The following is a 14,087-nucleotide window of genomic DNA, read 5'->3' as shown; positions in this document are numbered from 1 at the left end:
AAAAGATTTAAGTGCTTTTGAAATGGTGTATTGTAGGTGCCAGTTGCACCGGGTTGAGTGTGTCTAGAACTGCAACGGTGATAGGTTTTTCACACTCAACAGTTTCCCAACGGTGATAGGTTTTTCACACTCAACAGTTTCCAATGTGTATCAAGAATGGTCCACCACTCAAAGGACATCCAGCCAACTTGACACAACTGTGGGAAGAATTGGAGTCAACATGGGCCAGCATCCCTGTGGAACACTTTGGACACCTTGTAATCCATGCCCTGACCAACTGAGACTGTTCTGAGGGCAAAATATTAAGAAGGTGTTCTTAATGTTTTCTACACTCCATGTAGTTCAAGGAACATTCTCAAAACGCTGACATTTCCACTTATGGCCATCAGAGAGTGCTATTCAATCCCTAACTCCATGGCCGTGCATGGTCTTAAGGGAGACATTCTGTTATGTACCGCACACCCTAATTCAATCATACAAAGTTTTGGATAAGAAGTTGGTTCTGTAATATCCAATATCTAGTCCTCTTCAGCAGTGAGGAACACTTTGGATTTTAAAATGACGGCAGGTGTTTTATATTTAGAAAATCCTTCAGAGAAATACGGACATTATATGTAGATGTTCCCTATTAGTAATGATTACTGAATAACCTTTTGAGATCTGCGAAGCAACAATAGATCTTTGAAGAAAATATAAATAATCAGTTAATCCCATATGATCTCTTATAGAGACTTAGATATACATGTTAATATCATAATATGCTTATGGAACAGAGTGTCATTTTAACTTGTCGTGACCCAAATAAAATAAAACAATCCAAAACAAGCAGCAGAGAGAGAGAGAGAGAGAGAGAGAGAGAGAGAGAGAGAGAGAACAGCAAAAACAGGTCACTGCACAGGAGTTTAGACCAACGCCACCGTTGACTGATTCAGTTAACATGAATGTCTGTGATTGTTCAAACTGAGCACAGCAACACTGGCCTCAGCTGTATCCTTTGATAGAGAGAGAGCCAAGTGTCTGACAGTTACAGACCATGTGGCCATTCCACGGTTAGTTAATTTGCTGTGGCACGAGAGAGGGAACCGCTGGTAAAGTTGAAAATAAACATGGAGATTTATGCAGTTGTGTAATTTGGCTGGTTGAGAGCTGTAATGTGACAGCAAGAATGAAAGGATTTCCATTGAAATAGATAAAGATATACTGTATTGAGAAGGATGTAGTCAAGTGGCTTTATGAAAAGGGAAAGTTAACCTACACATTGACCTGAACTAAAACTCTGATACACCGCAATAGCTCTATTCGTGGGTGTGTGAAGGGATGAATGATCGTTAAAACTCTAACATCCTGGACTAAAGCCTCTCCAGATCATTGCAATACAAATGTCCATGTAAATATGGGTTGTATACAGTATAAGGGCCTAGCAGAGACTATTTGTGGCTGATCGCGTAGGCTAGCGGATTGTTGCATAAGACACCCCTGGCTGCTCCGCTGAGCTAAGGCCAGAAATAATAGCTACTGTACCACAGAATCAATCAGTCTGGGGGTTTTCCACATGCAGACAGGCCCCATTCTAGAGATACCACAAATAATGTGTGATGGCATGAGAGGCCTTTAAACATGTAGGATCACACAACTCTGGAGGAGCAAGGGAAAACAAAGTTATTAAAAACAGATCAAAGTTGTTTAAGATTACCCATCTTTCTGTCTCTATAGACCGTCGGGACTATACTTTGTTGCAATGCAATGTTTGAGTTCTTGTAATGCTTGAGGTCATCTGTTTAAATTGTTTAGGATGACCAATCTATTTGTCTGTACTTTATGGAATGCTTGAGTTCTTATGCTGTAAGAGCTTCCCGTGGAGATCTGGAAACTCTCAATGTTAACAGAGAGCCGAGAAGCCCCACTTGAAGATTCCAGATTCCTGGTGCTCAGTGGAATTCTTTTGACATTTGATCTCCCCCTCTCTCGGATACCCTCCTCCCTGCATGCTGTGTGAGACCAGCTGACACCTTTAATAGAGGGTGACTAGAAGTCTCTAGTGAGTGGTTAGCTCTCTCTAGTCTAACTAACTTAAATTGTGTTTGTTATGGGTCTGAGTCACAACCACTTTGTCTTGAGCACACTAGAATGAGGAGTTGGAGGTGGACGGGGATGGAGAGGGGGGTGCTGCTGTGAATGGATGAGCCAAGCTGATTCTCTCCTGGTTGTGTGCTGTCTATCTCTAGTCCAGATCACTCAAATTCATGGCGCTGTTTAAAGCCCTGCCTGTCTGCCTGACTACTTTGCCCTGCCTGCCTGGCTGCCTGTCTGCCTGCCTTTGTGTTTTACTGCCTGGCTGCCTGTTTGCCTGCCTGTATGTTTTACTGCCTGGCTGCCTGTTTGCCTTCCTGTCTGTTTTACTGCCTGGCTGCCTGTCTGCCTTTCTGTCTACCTGCTCTGACTGCTCTGCCTTCCTGACTGCATCTCTGGAGCAGGTTGAGTTAGTGTGTTGAGTTAGGGTGTTGAGTTAGTGTGGACCTCTGATCAGTAGGGATTAGTAATCAAAGCCCCCAAGGCCCAATTCTGTCTCTCTCCATGCGTGTCTCTGGCAGAGAGGTGCTTCTCAACCCCCTTAGACGGGACAGTCTGTGGCAGATTAGTCTAATCTCAGTGGTGTCCATAGTGTGAACCTTATGTGATGCAGACAGAGAGGGAGGGAGGGAGAGAGGGCCAGCCCTTTGTGGTTTATTGAGAAAACAATTTGTGTCCCAAACTAGTTGTGTCGCAAATGACACCCTATTCCCTATATAGTGCACTCTATTCCCTATATAGTGCACCCTATTCCCTATATAGTACAGCCTATTCCATACAACCTATTCCCTACATAGTGCACCCTATTCCCTATTTTATGTTGTTTAAAAAATGAACCTTTATTTAACCAGGTAGGGCAGTCGAGAACAAGTTCTCATTTACAACTGTGACCTGGCCAAGATAAAGCAAAGCAGTGCGACACAAACAACAACACAGAGCCAAGATAAAGCATAAACAAACGTACAGTCAACACAAAATAAAATAAAAATAGAAAGATCTATGTACAGTGTGTGCAAATGTAGAAGATTAGGGAGGTAAGGCAATAAATAGACCATAGAGGCGAAATAATTACAATTAAGCATTAACACTGGAGTGATAGATGTGCAGATGATGATGTGCAAGTAGAGATACTGGGGTGCAAAAAAGCAAGGAGATAAATAACAATATGGGGATGAGGTAGTTGGGTGTGCTATTTACAGATTGGCAGAGTACAGGTACAGTGATCGGTAAACTGCTCTGACAGCTGATGCTTAAAGTTAGAGAGGGAGATATACGTCTACAGCTTCAGTGATTTTTGCAGTGCGTTCCAGTCATTGGCAGCAGAGATCTGGAAGAAAAGGCGTGTTGGCCTTGGGGGTGACCAGTGAAATATACCTGCTAGAGCGCGTGCTACGGGTGGGTGTTGCTATGGTGACCAGTGAGCTGACATAAGGCGGGGCTTTACCTAGCAAAGACTTATAGATGACCTGGAGCCAGTGGGTTTGGCGACGAATATGTAACGAGGGCCAGCCAACGAGAGCATACAGGTCGCAGTGGTGGGTAGTATATGGGGCTTTGGTGACAAAACGGATGGCACTGTGATAGACTACATCCAGTTTCCTGAGTAGAGTGTTGGAGGCTATTTTGTAAATGACATCGCCGAAGTCAAGGATCGGTAGGATAGTCAGTTTTACGAGGGTATGTTTGGCAGCATGAGTGAAGGAGGCTTTGTTGTGAAATAGTAAGCCGGTTCTAGATTTAATTTTGGAATGGAGATGCTTTATGTGAGCCTGGAAGGAGAGTTTACAGTCTAACCAGACACCTAGGTATTTGTAGTTGTGATGGGTGTGGATGGATGTGTGTGTGTGTGTGTGTGTGTGTGTGTGTGTGTGTGTGTGTGTGTGTGTGTGTGTGTGTGTGTGTGTGTGTGTGTGTGTGTGTGTGTGTGTGTGTGTGTGTGTGTGTGTGTGTGTGTGTGTGTGTGTGTGTGTGTGTGTGTTTGTGCGTGTTTTTTTCCACAACTAAATGGTCCGTAGGATGATACAAACTGTTCCGTTGGTCTCTACTGTACAAACACAACTGCTTCTAAAATCTCCAGAACACTTGCAGATGCTGCACACCCACACAGACAGATTGATTCCTGTAATTTCCTTAAGATCAGCACTTCAGCTGAAGAGTGACATGGAGGGACAGGGGAAGGAAAGATGAGGAAGGAAGCATAGGTGGAGAGGAGGGGTGTTAAAAAGTTGAGCAATGTGGAAGAGAGAATTCCACTCTCTGTTTTCAAATTGAACTGATGCTGAAGTGGTCTGTTTATGTAGTCACTTGACTTGAAGATTGTTTTACTCACATTTTCAAGTGTCAATTTGATGCATCTGTGAGGCCACTATCACAATGGTTGACAACAGCAGCTGTGGTTAGTAATGGCCAGTGGCGACCCGTCAATCTGCCCCACCTGTTTTGAGCTCCACATTGGGTTTTTTGGGGGAGGGGGGGCTTGCCTGTTTTGCATATTATTTTGGCATTAGTACATCACATATCACTTAGCAAACAATGTAAAAAAAAAAAAGATCATTGAATTAATAAATCTTTTGTGTTTTCTTGATTAAGGCAGCTCCGAAATGCAGGTGTTTCCACCTAGCTCAGTACTTTCTGTGGTGGTGGGGCAAAAATACGGAGCGTTGCGCCGTGATTGGCTCAGTGTTCTGTAATTCATGGGGACACTAAGTCTCCGCCAAGTCTAAGGGTGGAGCTACAAAATTCTAGCCCCATGGGTGCTGCCATAGAGTTACATTAGAATTGCCCATCCAATATGGCTCAAGGTCATTGGCCTCAGACAAAATGACCTCAAATCACTCAAATATACAGTTTCTTTGATTGCACTGATGTCAACATCATACTTTCAAAATCTTAGTTAGCAGAGGCGTCATTACAGACACCCTGGTTTGAATCCAGGCTGTATCACAACTGGCCGTGATTGGGAGTCCCATAGGGCGGCGCACAATTGGCCCAGCGTCATCCGGGTTAGGCCAGTGTAGTCCTTCATTGTAAATAAGAATTTGGTCTTAACTGACTTGCCTAGTTAAATAAAGGTTAAATAAAAAAATAATTTGCAGTTGTTTTGAAAACACCATAAATCCAGAGAATGCCAGACTTTGATGATAACATTTTCCCACGAAGGACCGTCGCGCCACCTTCCTGTTCAAGTGAGCACAGCACAACAAGGTGAGTCCAAAAATGTATTGTATGCTGCTGCATAAATTAGGTAATATGCCAGATATGTGTACTGTAGCTAAGAAAGTAATACTATGCGACTGTTGTGTAGTAAGATGTTAGTAGCCCATGTGCCTCACCCTAATAATTTGGTCTATTTACCCTTCTAATTTGGCCAACTGTTCTGACTTGGTGGTGCACATGTAGGCTATAACCTGTTTTAGAGAAATGTAATCATTGAATATTGTAAGCGCTTTCAATTGTCTACTTATATGCCCTATTTATTTATCCTGTGGTTCTGACTTGGTGTATAGGGAGAACACTGTAAGAATGGCCCATGTTCTGAATTCTGTCGCTGTACATTTCAAAGGTGCTATACAAATAGTTAAATTTACTACGTCCGTCCTAGCTTGCTCATTAATGTCTTAATCGAAATTACGAATGCCTCTTATCCACTTGTTGTCCACTTATGCCATAGTTTGTACATTTCAATTGTCATTAGAAACCACATTTGTTTAAGCAAGTCAGCCATATCAGCCATGTTTTTTTTAAAGGCATTAAATGAAGCTGAATGAACTGTTTCACTGCCAGACAAGGCTCTACTGATAGCCAGGTGTAACAATGGTAAGATGTTGGGACTGCAGTAGGGACAGCTTTATGTAGGCCCTAACAGTTTGTAGGCACCGTGTGTCACCGTTATAGTCCAATTAATGTATTGTTTAGTGTTGTGTTGTGTAGTGGCTTTGCTGGCATGCACCCCCCCCCCCCCCCCCCAACAACATGCTAAAATTGCCACTGCTAATGGCCCAACTTCAACTTTCTTAGGTTGGCTACATTGTGAAAACAGTTACACAGATGCACTGTCATCAACAGCTCAATTCACTATTCATAACATTCCTCTTCAACATACCTCAACCCAAACAATTAGAAACTAACTATGGCCATTGGAAAGCCATTGCAGCCAGAGCACAAACAGAGCTTTCAGCCAACAGTAATGCTTGGGTCAGCCCAGCTGAATGTGTTTCTTTGTCAATGACAGAACACACCAAAACAGTGCAAAAGTTCTTAGAACTCGTTACAAAGATTCTTTAAAACTTTGGAATCGCATTTGATTATCCATCAATGGAATTCCATTAGATATTTTGGTAGAAATGTACTTACTGGTAACTACTTGTAATTGCCATGGTTATTACTATGTTATAACCCAATTATTCTGAGCTGTAGAGTAAAGTGCAACAGGTTACTTATTTTCTTGTGGCTCTCAGTGTACCTCAGCTAGTCAGCACTGGGGCTTATTGTGGCCTAGACACTTCACACTCCTGGTGACTCAGGGGCTGAGGTAATGATGAGTGTCCATCCAGTCCAGTAAAATCTGGATTTCATATTCCCTTTGGGCAGACGGTTAAACAGTATGAACAGAAGGTATTATGCAAGAGTGAATGACGCTCCTCTCCTCTCCTCTCCTCTCCTCACTTCTCTTCTCTTCTCCACTCCTATCTCCTCTCCTCACTTCTCTTCTCCTCTCCTCTCTTCTCCTCACTTCTCTTCTTCTCAATTCTCTTCTTCTCTCCTCTTTCCTCTCTTCTCACTTCTCTTCTTCTCACTTCTCTTCTTCTCTCCTCTTTCCTCTCTTCTCACTTCTCCTCTCTCCTCATCTCCTCTTCTCTCCTCTTTCCTCTCTTCTCCTCTCTCCTCATCTCCTCTTCTCTCCACTTTCCTCTCTTCTCACTTCTCCTCTCCTCTCTCCTCTTCTCTACTCTTTCCTCTCTTCGCTCTTCACGTCTCTTTGCTTCTCCTCTCCACGCCTCTCCTCTCTTCTCCTCCAGAACATTAAGTGCCTATTTGAACCATATTGAATGATTTCTCACTCTGTGTTGCTGATTAACTGAATTAGCGTAGTCTACTGTACGTTGACAACTGCCTAAAGCACCAGGAAGAGGAGAGGTAAGTGCCCATTGCCCAACAAACACAGGGTTAGAGGCTGACAATTAGCTTGATTCTTAGGGTAAATCAAAATATGGTAACTAATGGTTAATTAAAAAATAATTCTGTCCCAAACCAGGAGGCAGATAGCCTCATCATTTTTGTATTTACTAGGGATCCCCATTAGTTCCTGCCAAGGCAGCAGCTACTCTTCCTCGGGTCCAAACACATTAAGGCACTTACATTACCGATAAAACAAAAGATAAAACAGTACAGCATAAAACATTATTACACCACTATATATCTACAATACAAATGTATAATACCACCATATAACAATATTACAATGTAATGTGTGTGTAGAGTGCATGTGCTAGCGTTTGTTTGCGTATGCGTGTGTCTGTACCTGTGTGTGTCGCTTTACAGTGTAATGAATACTCGGGGAGAAAAAGGTGTAGATTCACGCGCAGAGCGCGGCAGGTGTTTATTTCACCTTCGCTGAAGGCAGGAATCGGGGTCACAAGCAGGCAATGGTCATACACAGGTAGGCAAACAGGCAGGTGAATCAAACTAGGACTGAAGGGTATAACTGGTTCTCACAAACGAGCTAGGAAAAGGCTTAGTAGAGTCAAAACGAACAATACCTCACAAAGGCACAAACAGAATGAACTGAACTAAATAAGGAGCTGATGAGACCAGGTGAGTAACTAACACAGGTGAAATCAATGAACAAAAATGAAAGACAGGGCTACGTTCAAGAACACAAGGTTGACTAAGAAAATAAATACAAAACCTTACACACAGAGCTCGCTGTTCCATAAGATGCATTTTTATCCGTTTTTTAAAATCTGATTCTTCTGCTTGCATCAGTTACCTGATGTGGAATAGAGTTCCATGTAGTCATTACTCTATGTAGTACTGTGCGCCTCCCATTGTCTGTTCTGGACTTGGGGATTGTGAAGAGACCTCTGGTGGCATGTCTTGTGGGGTATGCATGGGTGCACCGAGCTGTGTGTTTAAACTGCTAGCACACAGCTCGGTGCATTTAGCATGTCAAAACTTCTTACAAAAATGAGTATTGATGAAGTCAATCTCTCCTCCACTTTGAGCCATGAGAGATTGACATGCATATCATTAATGTTAGCTCTCCATGTAGATTTAAGTGCCAGCTGTGCTGCCCTGTTCTGAGCCAATTGTAATTTTCCCTATTTGTAGCACCTGACCACACGACTGAACAGTAGTCCAGGTGTGACAAAACTAGGGCCTGTAGGACCTGCCTTGTTGATAGTGTTGTTAAGAAGGCAGAGCAGCGCTTTATTATGGACAGACTTCTCCCAATTTTAGCTACTGTTTTGACCATGACAGTTTACAATCCAGGGTTACTCCAAGCAGTTTAGTCATCTCAACTTGCTCATTTTCCACATGATTTATTACAAGGTTTAGTTGAGGTTTAGGGTTACGTGAAGGATTTGTCCCAAATACACTGCTTTTAGTTTTGGAAATATTTCGGACTAACTTATTACTTGTCACCCATTCTGAAAATAACTGCAGCTCTTTGTTAAGTATTGCAGTCATTTCAGTCGCTGTAGTAGCTGACGTGTATAGTGTTGAGTCATCCACATACATAGACACTCTGGCTTTACTCAAAGCCAGTGGCATGTCGTTAGTAAACATGGGAAAAAGAAGGGGCCTAGACAGCTGCCTTGGGGAATTCCTGAATCTACCTGGATTATGTTGGAGAGGCTTCCATTAAAGAAAACTCTCTGTGTTCTGTTAGACAGGTAACTCTTTATCCACAATATAGCAGGGGGTGTAAAGCCATAACACATATGTTTTTTCCAGCAGTAGACTATGATCAATACTGTCAAAAGCCCCACTGAAGTCTAACAAAACAGCCCCCACAATCTTTTTATCATCAATTTCTCTCAGCCAATTATCAGTCATTTGTGAAAGTTCTGTGCTTGTTGAATGTCATTCCCTATAAGCGTGCTGAAAGTCTGCTGTCAATTTGTTTACTGTAAAATAGCATTGTATCTATCAAACTCCATTTTTTCCAAAAGTTTACTGAGGGTTGGTAACAGGCTGATTGGTCAGCTATTTAAGCCCGTAAAGGGGGTTTTACTATTCGTAGGTAGCGGAAGGACTTTTGCTTCCCTCCAGGCCTGAGGGCACACACTTTCTAGTAGGTGTAAATTGAAGATGTGGCAAATAGGAGTGGCAATATCATTCGCTATTATCCTCAGTAATTTTCCATCCAAGTTGTCAGTGCCAGTCTGTTAGTGCCATCATGCCAACTCCTTGTCCCTCATTGTCATGCCAATGTTTGGTTTGACAATGACGGCAGTGGAGTTGGCAAGAGGAAAAACAGATCTGTGACACAGCTGTTTACCATTTAAAGACAAAATGCACTGGTCTCAGCAATTACTGTAGGACCAAATCACAATCAGTGAGTACCTCTTAAACTGTTTAGTAAGTAGACTAAAATTAGACTAAATACGCAGAAGGGACAAGAACAAAAACAAACTGTCCCAAAAACATTCTTGTCCCACATGCAATGTTTGCTATGACAAGATGTGACGCATTGTTTGCTGTGACAAGATGTGATGCACTCATTGTTGAACCAGACCAGTCCAGACCTCTCTTGTGGGGGAGGGAGGGAGGGCTGTGGGAACAGTTTTGTCTAGGGTGTTCTCTTCTAGTTTCCTCATCTTCCTGAATGCCCCCTCCTCATCCCCCTTCTCTTCGACGTTACCACCCCATTTATGTCCAAATCAGGTCAAGTTACCAGACACATGAGACACACACAAACCCTGCCCCTTGTGCACAAAGACTTCAGTAAACAGAATGGTTACCTTGGAGCACTGACTCACTGAACTTTATCATCTCAAGTGTCTGGAAGAGATTATACTGACAACTTCATATAACACTGGTGTTCTCAGATTGAGGATTAGCTCTCTATATAGTGACGGTAGTGAGTTCAGGGTGTCCCACACAGCAGGCCAGCAGGGAACACACTGCTTCCTGTTTGTGTCACATTCATATGCCCCATGCACCTGCAGCAAGGCACATGGCCCTGGCTGAAAACACTGTCAGCCCAATTACTTTCTACCAGGCAGAGAGAGAAAACAAAGCAGCACATGTTGTGAAACAGTAGCATGGTGTAAAAACACTCCTTGCCACTGGAGTAAATATAGTTCAACTAAACCCCCTTGTACAACGCTTACAGACTGGTCCTGGTTTAATAAAAGAACGCAATGATAGTTTGTTGTGGATGGATATAAAGTACGAGGTACTTTCCACTAAAACTATAGTCTTGAGTAGCTGGCCAATGGGTGCCAAGATCACTAAAACTATAGTCTTGAGTAGCTGGCCAATGGATGCCAAGATCACTAAAACTATAGTCTTGAGTAGCTGGCCAATGGGTGCCAAGATCACTAAAACTATAGCCTTGAGTAGCTGGCCAATGGATGCCAAGATCACTAAAACTAGTAGAGCCACATCTGTAGACTGCAGCAGCTATAAGCATAGTTTACAGTAAACTGCAGTAAATCATTGTATAGCTTACAGTAAATCACCTTGAAATGGCCTTTGAATTGCATTGCTCACCATTCCCAGATGTGAATGTAGACCCAATAGACCATTCCTATTGGGCCATCTCCAAATAGACACATGGCTTCTCAGTTCTAAGCCAATGAAACACAGCTATCTTCTTGTGTTTCTATCACAATATTCTCCAACGAATATGTCTGCATGTGACATAGAAGTAAGGGTGCATGATCTCCGGGAAACAGGGGCTCTCCTCCACTGGCACTTTCCATTTACCAGAAGTCCTCATTGAAAACAGACAGGAGGGGAAAACAGAGGGTGGAGGAGGGGGGCATAGTGTGTGGGGGCGTATAAAACAACCAGATCCTGCCAAAAGAGTGTATAACTTCTGGCTAGTAACTCTGTCCCTCATCGCTCTGACACACAAAGAGCTCTGTGATCATCCATAGTGCTGTGCCGGTGTTAGTGTGTGTGTGTTAATGTGTGTGTGTGTGTGTGTGTGTGTGTGTGTGTGTGTGTGTGTGTGTGTGTGTGTGTGTGTGTGTGTGTGTGTGTGTGTGTGTGTGTGTGTGTGTGTGTGTGTGTGTGTGTGTGTGTGTGTGTGTGTGTGTGTGTGTGTGTGTGTGTGTGTGTGTGTGCATAAACATTATTGTCTAAGGGGAAGCTGGTTTGATGTTGATTTGTTTTTCTGTGTGCCAAATACGGCAGATATTGTTGTTGTGGGGGGAGGCCAGGGGGAGGTGCTCAGTTTGGAAGTGGGCTGTTCAATTGACAGCTCCATGGAGCAGGTCTTTGCCAAGAAGCTGCTTAAATGCCAGCCCCGCGTGGCACGCTGGGATGCCTCGGGTGTAGGTGCAAGCTGGTGGCGCTGATATTTGGCAGTCTCGGCCAGGTACACAGGCTTGCAGGGCGTGGCCTCCAGTATGCGGGCCTGACAATAAACTAGGGCAAAGCAATTGGCTAGGTACTGCTCTGTTTCAGCTGTCATGAGCAGCCTAGCTGTGTGGAGAAGGAGATGCTTTCGGTACCCTGGACTGCCACGCATACAGGGACCTTTGAAATGTTTGGATCCTTTTCTTGTTTGTGTGCGTGTGTGCATGTGTGTGTGTGTCATTCATACCAGTGTTGCATGCAGAGTGAACGTGTCAGTTGACACTCATTAGGCCTTCTGTCAGACAGTGGCTGGAGACAGAATACTTTGCAGGGTCGTTAAATCTAACTTGTCTAACAGAGAAAGCTCCATGTTAGACCTAGTCGGGTCAAATGGGAGTCTCCCCCCTCTACCCCAGCCAGTCTATCCTCTGATCTCACAAAGTGGTCCGTCTGTAATCCCACTTACACAATAACACACCAAGGCCATGCTACGCTGATGTTTGGCGACCTCGTGTTTTCTAAAACATTTTTTTACAACTAACAAAAACATACATAGACAAAAACAATTTCACAACATCACATCAATGGAGGACCATCCTCCTCAGTGAATTAATATTTTTTTAAATGGTAAAACATTTAAAAAAGTTATCCTTTTTAGAATAAACTTAACTAAATATAATCACGTCACCAACTAATTGATTAAACACACTATTTTGCAAAGGTCTTGTCACGTCCTGACCATAGAAAGCCTGTGTTTTCTATGGTAGAGTAGGTCAGGGAGTGACTAGGGGTTTTAGTCTAGTTTATTATTTCTATGTGGGGTTCTAGGTTTAATTTTCTTTGTTGGGGTTTGTGTATGATTTCCAATTAGAGGCAGCTGGTAATCGTTGTCTCTAATTGGGGATCATACTTAAGTTGCATTTTTCCACCTGTGGGTTATGGGATATTATTTATGTTTAGTTGCCTGTTAGCACTGCATTGTCGTCATGGTTTGTTTATTCTTTATTTGTTTTGTATTTGATTAAGTTTCACTTTATTCATTAAAAGTATGTGGAACTCTACGTACGCTGCGCCTCGGTCCGACCATCATTATTACGAACATCGTGACAGGTCTACAGTAGCCACAACAGCACTCTGTAGGGTAGCACCATGGTGTAGCCAGAGGACAGCTAGCTTCCATCCTACTCTGGGTACATTGACTTCAACACAAAACTTAGGAGGCTACACAGTAATTATGACAACTTCCGGAGGACATCCTCCAACCTATCAGAGCTTGCAGCATGAACTGACATGTTGTCCACCCAATCAAAGGATCAGAGAATTAATATAGTACTGAAAGCATAAGCTATAGCTAGCTAGCACTGCAGTGTATAAAATGTGGTGAGTAGATGGCTCAAAGTGAGAGAAAGACAATAGCTAATTAATTTCTTCCAAAATGAAGGAGAAACAAGAGAGAAATATATATAGAGAGAGATTATAATTTTTTTCACTTTCAGTTTCACTTACTTAGCTAGCAAATGCAGCTAGCTAGTTTAGCCTACTGAAACCCTGCTCAAACAGAGGGATGCTATGTTACCTAGATGGCTATGACTAGCCAACACAACACTGGAACTCTTCCAAGTCAATGTAAACTTTTGATTTTGCTAATTTATTGCAACTGGGGCCCGCCGGTGTAACTGCTTACTGCATGACCGTAGCAGGTTTACTAATGCGTTAGTTTTATTAGCTATGCTGACTATGACGTTACTTTAGCTAATATGGTGACAACGATGTAGGCTGTGTATAGCGGTTAGCGGTTATGATATGAAGGTTTTCTCACCTGGTCACAGACAGCTGATGTGTTGTGCATTGAAGTCCACAAGTGAAGGGAAGAGGTGAGAGGATGCGAGAAGAGCGCATGGATGCGAGAAGGAATACAACATGGCTGTGTGTTTACGGATGATCAGGGGTGTATTCATTCCGCCGATTCTGCTTTAAAACTTTTCTTAAACGGAAGCAAACGGAACAAAATGGGGATAAACATACTTGAATTTGTCCAATAGAAACTCTCGTTTGCAACTGTTGGACAAATGATTACAGTGTCACTGTCTGTTCATGTGTCACTGTTTGTCACCTCAAATTTGTCTCTCGACCGGTGTGCACCTACGTTGTAAACTTTCATTCATAGGCTAGGTTGTAGAGAATTCTAGTTTCATGCAATAGCCTAAACCTATCGCTGTTACATTGAACCGGGTGAATGGAATATGAGTGATAGTCATCCACTATGCTGTAATTAAAATAAGACCATGCTAATTAAACAAAAATCCTCCTCCCTCATTTTAAACGGCACTGACCGCCACTGCATCACATTTACATAAACATTAATGACATCACACTTGCTCAGACTTACATGTTCCCACCGGGTCCACATCCAATGCTGTTTCTAATACTTGTAAGACTGTCACGCCCTGACCATAGTAAGCTGTTTTTTCTCTTTGTTGGTT

Source organism: Salvelinus fontinalis, chromosome 2, assembly GCF_029448725.1.
Source record: "Salvelinus fontinalis isolate EN_2023a chromosome 2, ASM2944872v1, whole genome shotgun sequence".
In the NCBI taxonomy this organism is placed as follows: Eukaryota; Metazoa; Chordata; class Actinopteri; order Salmoniformes; family Salmonidae; genus Salvelinus; species Salvelinus fontinalis.
Note: the sequence above shows the minus strand (reverse complement) of the source record.